Source organism: Pagrus pagrus (assembly GCF_965226575.1).
Source record: "Pagrus pagrus genome assembly, chromosome: 23".
NCBI lineage: Eukaryota > Metazoa > Chordata > Actinopteri > Spariformes > Sparidae > Pagrus > Pagrus pagrus.
In genome coordinates, this window is record NC_140205.1 from 16,164,347 (window position 1) to 16,172,925 (window position 8,579).

Sequence of the window (8,579 nt, forward strand, 5' to 3'; positions counted from 1 at the left end):
CACATCAACACATTCTGTAAGTTAACTTTCACTCCTTCAACGCTGTATCTGATGTAGTCTTTCCCCTAAATGTTATTTGCGTGCATAAAGCTGCTGGCATCACGAGCGGCAAACCTAATCTGGGTCATCGGAGCTCAATCCGCGGGATTAATGAGAAAGGGTCACAGTGAAGCCTGTGCATATGGTGAGAGTCACTTGCCGAATCTGAAGAAGACGTTTAAGGACAACTGACGACAATAAAAACGCAACAAAAATCTATTCTATCTGTTAATTTATAGCAATAATATGGTTCAATATGGCTCAAACCATAGTCCTTCTGTACATCTGCTAAAGTGCTGTTACTTAAAGGATAAATCCACCAGTTTCACAGTGTGTTTACAGGCCTCGGGGAGCCACTATGTGAAAACACTAGTATAAAGCCTTTTGTGGCTCCAGAGGAAGCTGTAATCTGATAAATTGCCTCAAGTGATGTCAGTCAGTGGCTAAATTGCATTGTGGACAATGGAGTATTTTTAGCCCATGTTATTTCTACTTTTAGTAAAGGATCAGACTATTTCTTCCACCGCTGCAGTCAGTCTTTGCTCTGATTTTGAGTCTGGCGTGGGGAGTGACTCACTCATGTAAATGATAACAATGGCAACTCATTTTCAGGAGGATTTGCAAGATAATCACCCAAACAGTCGCTGAGTCATTTCTTCAATTCCCTCGGTGAGTCATTTTCAATCTTGTTCTGTAGTCTACTGTCTGTGTAAGCCCTGGATCAAGAGCACAAACTGACATATGCCAGAATAAAGCCTCCGTAAGCTGTTACCTCTTACTTCGCTAAAATGTTTTGAGATGGTTAGTTAAGGTTCAGGAGCTTACAAACAAAATAACTGTGATGCTCCTCCTGTGGTGTTTCTTGAGGACACATGGATAAAAAAAAGCTTGATTTAAGCATCACTCTAAATACAATTTGTTCTGTTTGTGTTTGAACTGCATTCACCTCCTTTTTACCCATAATGCCTTGCCTTTCAGGGTCACATCAGGCATCCCCTGTGCTACTTTGGGGAATAACATCATTTTCATCATGGACAGGTAACAACAAAATGACATAACTGCAGTTCTCTTAGCCCAGAAGCTGCTGACTGTTAGCGTGTACGTCAATCATTAAATTTTCATTTCAGAACTGCATCAGTAGCAAAGTTGCTGAATAACTTGGGGCTGGTGCTCTCTCTTCTGACCTCCTGCCAAGAGTATTTAGCATTACAATTTGATAGCTTACCTGAAATACAAGGCGTGTCCAGGGAATCACAGCATGAGAGCCATGATCAATAATATTTCACAATCTTGCCAAACGTGCTCAGACTGCCAATGTGATTATAGGATTTTATGATATCACGCAAACAAGATTTCACTTGTTTTCTTCTGATTATGGAGGCTCCAGACAGACAGGCTTCAGTAAAAAACCCTGCAGTATTTGTAAATTTATTTGTAAATTTGCCTTAAATTACTGGATGGTTGAGTGTTTGTTTTGGGGTAGTTTTTTCCATGTCAATACAATGAATTGTCTCACATTTAGCACCACTCTGCCCTGAAACACACAGAAATCATGTTTAAACTCGTTTCGGTCCACAGTTTGAGTGTCCCATGCTGGTTTAAGTGTTGTTTCAGCGAGTTTTACACACTGACAAGAATTAAATACCAATGAGAAATCCATTTCATCAAAACATAAATGATTCAGCAGTTCTTTAGACAATGCACCTGCAGTTTGGTTGTAAATAACTTGGCATCTTTAGAGCTATAAAACTCACAATACTGCATATTGGAAGATGTTTTTATATTTGACAATGTCTGCTCATTGTCAATTAACCCAATGAGCCCCGTTTGTATTTGCAACTGCGAATAAGTAACCTTAAAATTAAAGTGTACATTATTCTGTACTGTAATTGACTGTGCAGTATGTCCACACTAATGCCAATCACTTTGTAACTCGTAAGTTTCAGCGTGTGGGTAGCTAGCTTGCAACTTGTTGTTGCATGTAGCAATGGGGTTTTCCCAGCAGATAGCGAAAGGAAGGGGGGAACAGGTGACAAATGGTAGAGTTATGCATTCTTTCAGATAACTGAGTCTAGCCTTTTGTCCATGATTTTTACTTTAGCCCCGAAATTTGACCCTTTTTCTCAACGTCACGTAGCCCGGCTAGCTCAGTCGGTAGAGCATGAGACTCTTAATCTCAGGGTCGTGGGTTCGAGCCCCACGTTGGGCGAGGATGTTTTGTGATAAGCTGTCCAATCATCCATTGGATTTGTGAGAGATGGACACAGATATCACATGTCGACTCTGGGTAACCTGACTCATCGCATGCTGGCTGCTAAAGGAAAGCGAACAGCAACTACCTAGTTTACGTCTGTGGTGTTAGCGAACAGGTTACTGTTCAGTGTGTGGGTAGCTATCTTGCAACTTGTTGTTTCATGTAGCAATTGGCTTTTCCAAGCAGACAGCGGAAGGAAGGGGGGAACAGGCGATGAATGATAGACTGATGCCAACAGTGTACATCCGTTAAGTTAACCGAGTCTAGCCTTTTGTCCATGACTTTAGCCTCGAAGTTTGACCCTTTTTCTCAACCTTATGTAGCCCGGCTAGCTCAGTCGGTAGAGCATGAGACTCTTAATCTCAGGGTCGTGGGTTCGAGCCCCACGTTGGGCGAGGATGTTTTGTGATAAGCTGTCCATTCTTCAACACAATCATCCATTGGATTTGTGAGGGATGGACAAATCACATGACAAATCAGATATCACATGTTGACTCTTGGTAACCTGACGCAGTTTCTGACTCACCGCATGCTGGTTGCCAAAGGAAAGCGAACAGCAACTACCTCGTTTACGTCTGTGGCGTTAGCGAACAGCTTACTGTTAGAGTAACTCGCAAGTTTCAGCGTGTGGGTAGGTAGCTTGCAACTTGTTGTTGCATGTAGCAATGGGGTTTTCCCAGCAGATAGCGAAAGGAAGGGGGGAACAGGTGACAAATGGTAGAGTTATGCATTCTTTCAGTTAACTGAGTCTAGCCTTTTGTTCATGACAGTTACTGTAGCCTCGAAATTTGACCCTTTTTCTCAACCTCACGTAGCCCGGCTAGCTCAGTCGGTAGAGCATGAGACTCTTAATCTCAGGGTCGTGGGTTCGAGCCCCACGTTGGGCGAGGATGTTTTGTGATAAGCTGTCCATTCATCAATTCAATCATCCATTGGATTTGTGAGAGATGGACACAGATATCACATGTCGACTCTGGGTAACCTGACTCATCGCATGCTGGCTAAAGGAAAGCGAACAGCAACTACCTAGTTTACGTCTGTGGTGTTAGCGAACAGCTTACTGTTCAGTGTGTGGGTAGCTATCTTGCAACTTGTTGTTTCATGTAGCAATTGGCTTTTCCAAGCAGATAGCGGAAGGAAGGGGGGAACAGGCGATGAATGATAGACTGATGCCAACAGTGTACATCCATTAAGTTAACCCAGTCTAGCCTTTTGTCCATGATTTTTACTTTAGCCCCGAAATTTGACCCTTTTTCTCAACCTTACGTAGCCCGGCTAGCTCAGTCGGTAGAGCATGAGACTCTTAATCTCAGGGTCGTGGGTTTGAGCCCCACGTTGGGCGAGGATGTTTTGTGATAAGCTGTCCAGTCATCCGTTGGATTTGTGAGGGATGGACACAGATATCACATGTTGACTCTTGGTAACCTGACTCATCGCATGCTGGCTGCTAAAGGAAAGCGAACAGCAACTACCTGGTTTACGTCTGTGGTGTTAGCGAACAGGTTACTGTTCAGTGTGTGGGTAGCTATCTTGCAACTTGTTGTTTCATGTAGCAATTGGCTTTTCCAAGCAGACAGCGGAAGGAAGGGGGGAACAGGCGATGAATGATAGACTGATGCCAACAGTGTACATCCGTTAAGTTAACCGAGTGTAGCCTTTTGTCCATGACTTTAGCCTCGAAATTTGACCCTTTTTCTCAACCTTATGTAGCCCGGCTAGCTCAGTCGGTAGAGCATGAGACTCTTAATCTCAGGGTCGTGGGTTCGAGCCCCACGTTGGGCGAGGATGTTTTGTGATAAGCTGTCCATTCTTCAACACAATCATCCGTTGGATTTGTGAGGGATGGACAAATCACATGACAAATCAGATATCACATGTCGAGTCTGGGTAACCTGACGCAGTTTCTGACTCACCGCATACTGGTTGCTAAAGGAAAGCGAACAGCAACTACCTTGTTTACGTTTGTGCCGTTAGCGAACAGCTTACTGTTAGAGTAACTCGTAAGTTTCAGCGTGTGGGTAGCTAGCTTGCAACTTGTTGTTGCATGTAGCAATGGGGTTTTCCCAGCAGATAGCGAAAGGAAGGGCGGAACAGGTGACAAATGGTAGAGTTATGCATTCTTTCAGATAACTGAGTCTAGCCTTTTGTCCATGATTTTTACTTTAGCCCCGAAATTTGACCCTTTTTCTCAACCTCACGTAGCCCGGCTAGCTCAGTCGGTAGAGCATGAGACTCTTAATCTCAGGGTGGTAGGTTCGAGCCCCACGTTGGGCGAGGATGTTTTGTGATAAGCTGTCCATTCATCAACTCAGTCATCCGTTGGATTTGTGAGGGATGGACACACATATCACATGTTGACTCTTGGTAACCTGACTCATCACATGCTGGCTGCTAAAGGAAAGCGAACAGCAACTACCTGGTTTACGTCTGTGGTGTTAGCGAACAGATTACTGTTCAGCGTGTGGGTAGGTACCTTGCAACTTGTTGTTTTGTGTAGCAATTGGGTTTTCCAAGCAGATAGCGGAAGGAAGGGGGAACAGGCGATGAATGATAGACTGATGCCAACAGTGTACATCCGTTAAGTTAACCGAGTCTAGCCTTTTGTCCATGACTTTAGCTTCGAAATTTGACCCTTTTTCTCAACCTTATGTAGCCCGGCTAGCTCAGTCGGTAGAGCATGAGACTCTTAATCTCAGGGTCGTGGGTTCGAGCCCCACGTTGGGCGAGGATGTTTTGTGATAAGCTGTCCATTCTTCAACACAATCATCCATTGGATTTGTGAGGGATGGACAAATCACATGACAAATCAGATATCACATGTTGACTCTTGGTAACCTGACGCAGTTTCTGACTCACCGCATGCTGGTTGCCAAAGGAAAGCGAACAGCAACTACCTCGTTTACGTCTGTGGTGTTAGCGAACAGCTTACTGTTAGAGTAACTCGCAAGTTTCAGCGTGTGGGTAGGTAGCTTGCAACTTGTTGTTGCATGTAGCAATGGGGTTTTCCCAGCAGATAGCGAAAGGAAGGGGGGAACAGGTGACAAATGGTAGAGTTATGCATTCTTTCAGTTAACTGAGTCTAGCCTTTTGTTCATGACAGTTACTGTAGCCTCGAAATTTGACCCTTTTTCTCAACCTCACGTAGCCCGGCTAGCTCAGTCGGTAGAGCATGAGACTCTTAATCTCAGGGTCGTGGGTTCGAGCCCCACGTTGGGCGAGGATGTTTTGTGATAAGCTGTCCATTCATCAATTCAATCATCCATTGGATTTGTGAGAGATGGACACAGATATCACATGTCGACTCTGGGTAACCTGACTCATCGCATGCTGGCTGCTAAAGGAAAGCGAACAGCAACTACCTAGTTTACGTCTGTGGTGTTAGCGAACAGCTTACTGTTCAGTGTGTGGGTAGCTATCTTGCAACTTGTTGTTTCATGTAGCAATTGGCTTTTCCAAGCAGATAGCGGAAGGAAGGGGGGAACAGGCGATGAATGATAGACTGATGCCAACAGTGTACATCCATTAAGTTAACCCAGTCTAGCCTTTTGTCCATGATTTTTACTTTAGCCCCGAAATTTGACCCTTTTTCTCAACCTTACGTAGCCCGGCTAGCTCAGTCGGTAGAGCATGAGACTCTTAATCTCAGGGTCGTAGGTTCGAGCCCCACGTTGGGCGAGGATGTTTTGTGATAAGCTGTCCATTCATCAACTCAGTCATCCGTTGGATTTGTGAGGGATGGACACACATATCACATGTTGACTCTTGGTAACCTGACTCATCGCATGCTGGCTGCTAAAGGAAAGCGAACAGCAACTACCTGGTTTACGTCTGTGGTGTTAGCGAACAGATTACTGTTCAGCGTGTGGGTAGGTACCTTGCAACTTGTTGTTTTGTGTAGCAATTGGGTTTTCCAAGCAGATAGCGGAAGGAAGGGGGAACAGGCGATGAATGATAGACTGATGCCAACAGTGTACATCCGTTAAGTTAACCGAGTCTAGCCTTTTGTCCATGACTTTAGCTTCGAAATTTGACCCTTTTTCTCAACCTTATGTAGCCCGGCTAGCTCAGTCGGTAGAGCATGAGACTCTTAATCTCAGGGTCGTGGGTTCGAGCCCCACGTTGGGCGAGGATGTTTTGTGATAAGCTGTCCATTCTTCAACACAATCATCCATTGGATTTGTGAGGGATGGACAAATCACATGACAAATCAGATATCACATGTTGACTCTTGGTAACCTGACGCAGTTTCTGACTCACCGCATGCTGGTTGCCAAAGGAAAGCGAACAGCAACTACCTCGTTTACGTCTGTGGTGTTAGCGAACAGCTTACTGTTAGAGTAACTCGCAAGTTTCAGCGTGTGGGTAGGTAGCTTGCAACTTGTTGTTGCATGTAGCAATGGGGTTTTCCCAGCAGATAGCGAAAGGAAGGGGGGAACAGGTGACAAATGGTAGAGTTATGCATTCTTTCAGTTAACTGAGTCTAGCCTTTTGTTCATGACAGTTACTGTAGCCTCGAAATTTGACCCTTTTTCTCAACCTCACGTAGCCCGGCTAGCTCAGTCGGTAGAGCATGAGACTCTTAATCTCAGGGTCGTGGGTTCGACCCCCACGTTGGGCGAGGATGTTTTGTGATAAGCTGTCCATTCATCAATTCAATCATCCATTGGATTTGTGAGAGATGGACACAGATATCACATGTCGACTCTGGGTAACCTGACTCATCGCATGCTGGCTGCTAAAGGAAAGCGAACAGCAACTACCTAGTTTACGTCTGTGGTGTTAGCGAACAGCTTACTGTTCAGTGTGTGGGTAGCTATCTTGCAACTTGTTGTTTCATGTAGCAATTGGCTTTTCCAAGCAGATAGCGGAGGGAAGGGGGGAACAGGCGATGAATGATAGACTGATGCCAACAGTGTACATCCATTAAGTTAACCCAGTCTAGCCTTTTGTCCATGATTTTTACTTTAGCCCCGAAATTTGACCCTTTTTCTCAACCTTACGTAGCCCGGCTAGCTCAGTCGGTAGAGCATGAGACTCTTAATCTCAGGGTCGTAGGTTCGAGCCCCACGTTGGGCGAGGATGTTTTGTGATAAGCTGTCCATTCATCAACTCAGTCATCTGTTGGATTTGTGAGGGATGGACACACATATCACATGTTGACTCTTGGTAACCTGACTCATCGCATGCTGGCTGCTAAAGGAAAGCGAACAGCAACTACCTGGTTTACGTCTGTGGTGTTAGCGAACAGATTACTGTTCAGCGTGTGGGTAGGTACCTTGCAACTTGTTGTTTTGTGTAGCAATTGGGTTTTCCAAGCAGATAGCGGAAGGAAGGGGGAACAGGCGATGAATGATAGACTGATGCCAACAGTGTACATCCGTTAAGTTAACCGAGTCTAGCCTTTTGTCCATGACTTTAGCCTTGAAATTTGACCCTTTTTCTCAACCTTATGTAGCCCGGCTAGCTCAGTCGGTAGAGCATGAGACTCTTAATCTCAGGGTCGTGGGTTCGAGCCCCACGTTGGGCGAGGATGTTTTGTGATAAGCTGTCCATTCTTCAACACAATCATCCATTGGATTTGTGAGGGATGGACAAATCACATGACAAATCAGATATCACATGTTGACTCTTGGTAACCTGACGCAGTTTCTGACTCACCGCATGCTGGTTGCCAAAGGAAAGCGAACAGCAACTACCTCGTTTACGTCTGTGGTGTTAGCGAACAGCTTACTGTTAGAGTAACTCGCAAGTTTCAGCGTGTGGGTAGGTAGCTTGCAACTTGTTGTTGCATGTAGCAATGGGGTTTTCCCAGCAGATAGCGAAAGGAAGGGGGAACAGGTGACAAATGGTAGAGTTATGCACAATCATCCATTGGATTTGTGAGGGATGGACAAATCACATGTGATATCTGTGTCCATCTCTCACAAATCCAATGGATGATTGAATTGATGAATGGACAGCTTATCACAAAACATCCTCGCCCAACGTGGGGCTCGAACGCACGACCCTGAGATTAAGAGTCTCATGCTCTACCGACTGAGCTAGCCGGGCTACGTGAGGTTGAGAAAAAGGGTCAAATTTCCGGGCTAAAGTAAAAATCATGGACAAAAGGCTAGACTCAGTTATCTGAAAGAATGCATAACTCTACCATTTGTCACCTGTTCCCCCCTTCCTTTCGCTATCTGCTGGGAAAACCCCATTGCTACATGCAACAACAAGTTGCAAGCTAGCTACCCACACGCTGAAACTTAAGAGTTACTCTAACAGTAAGCTGTTCGCTAACACC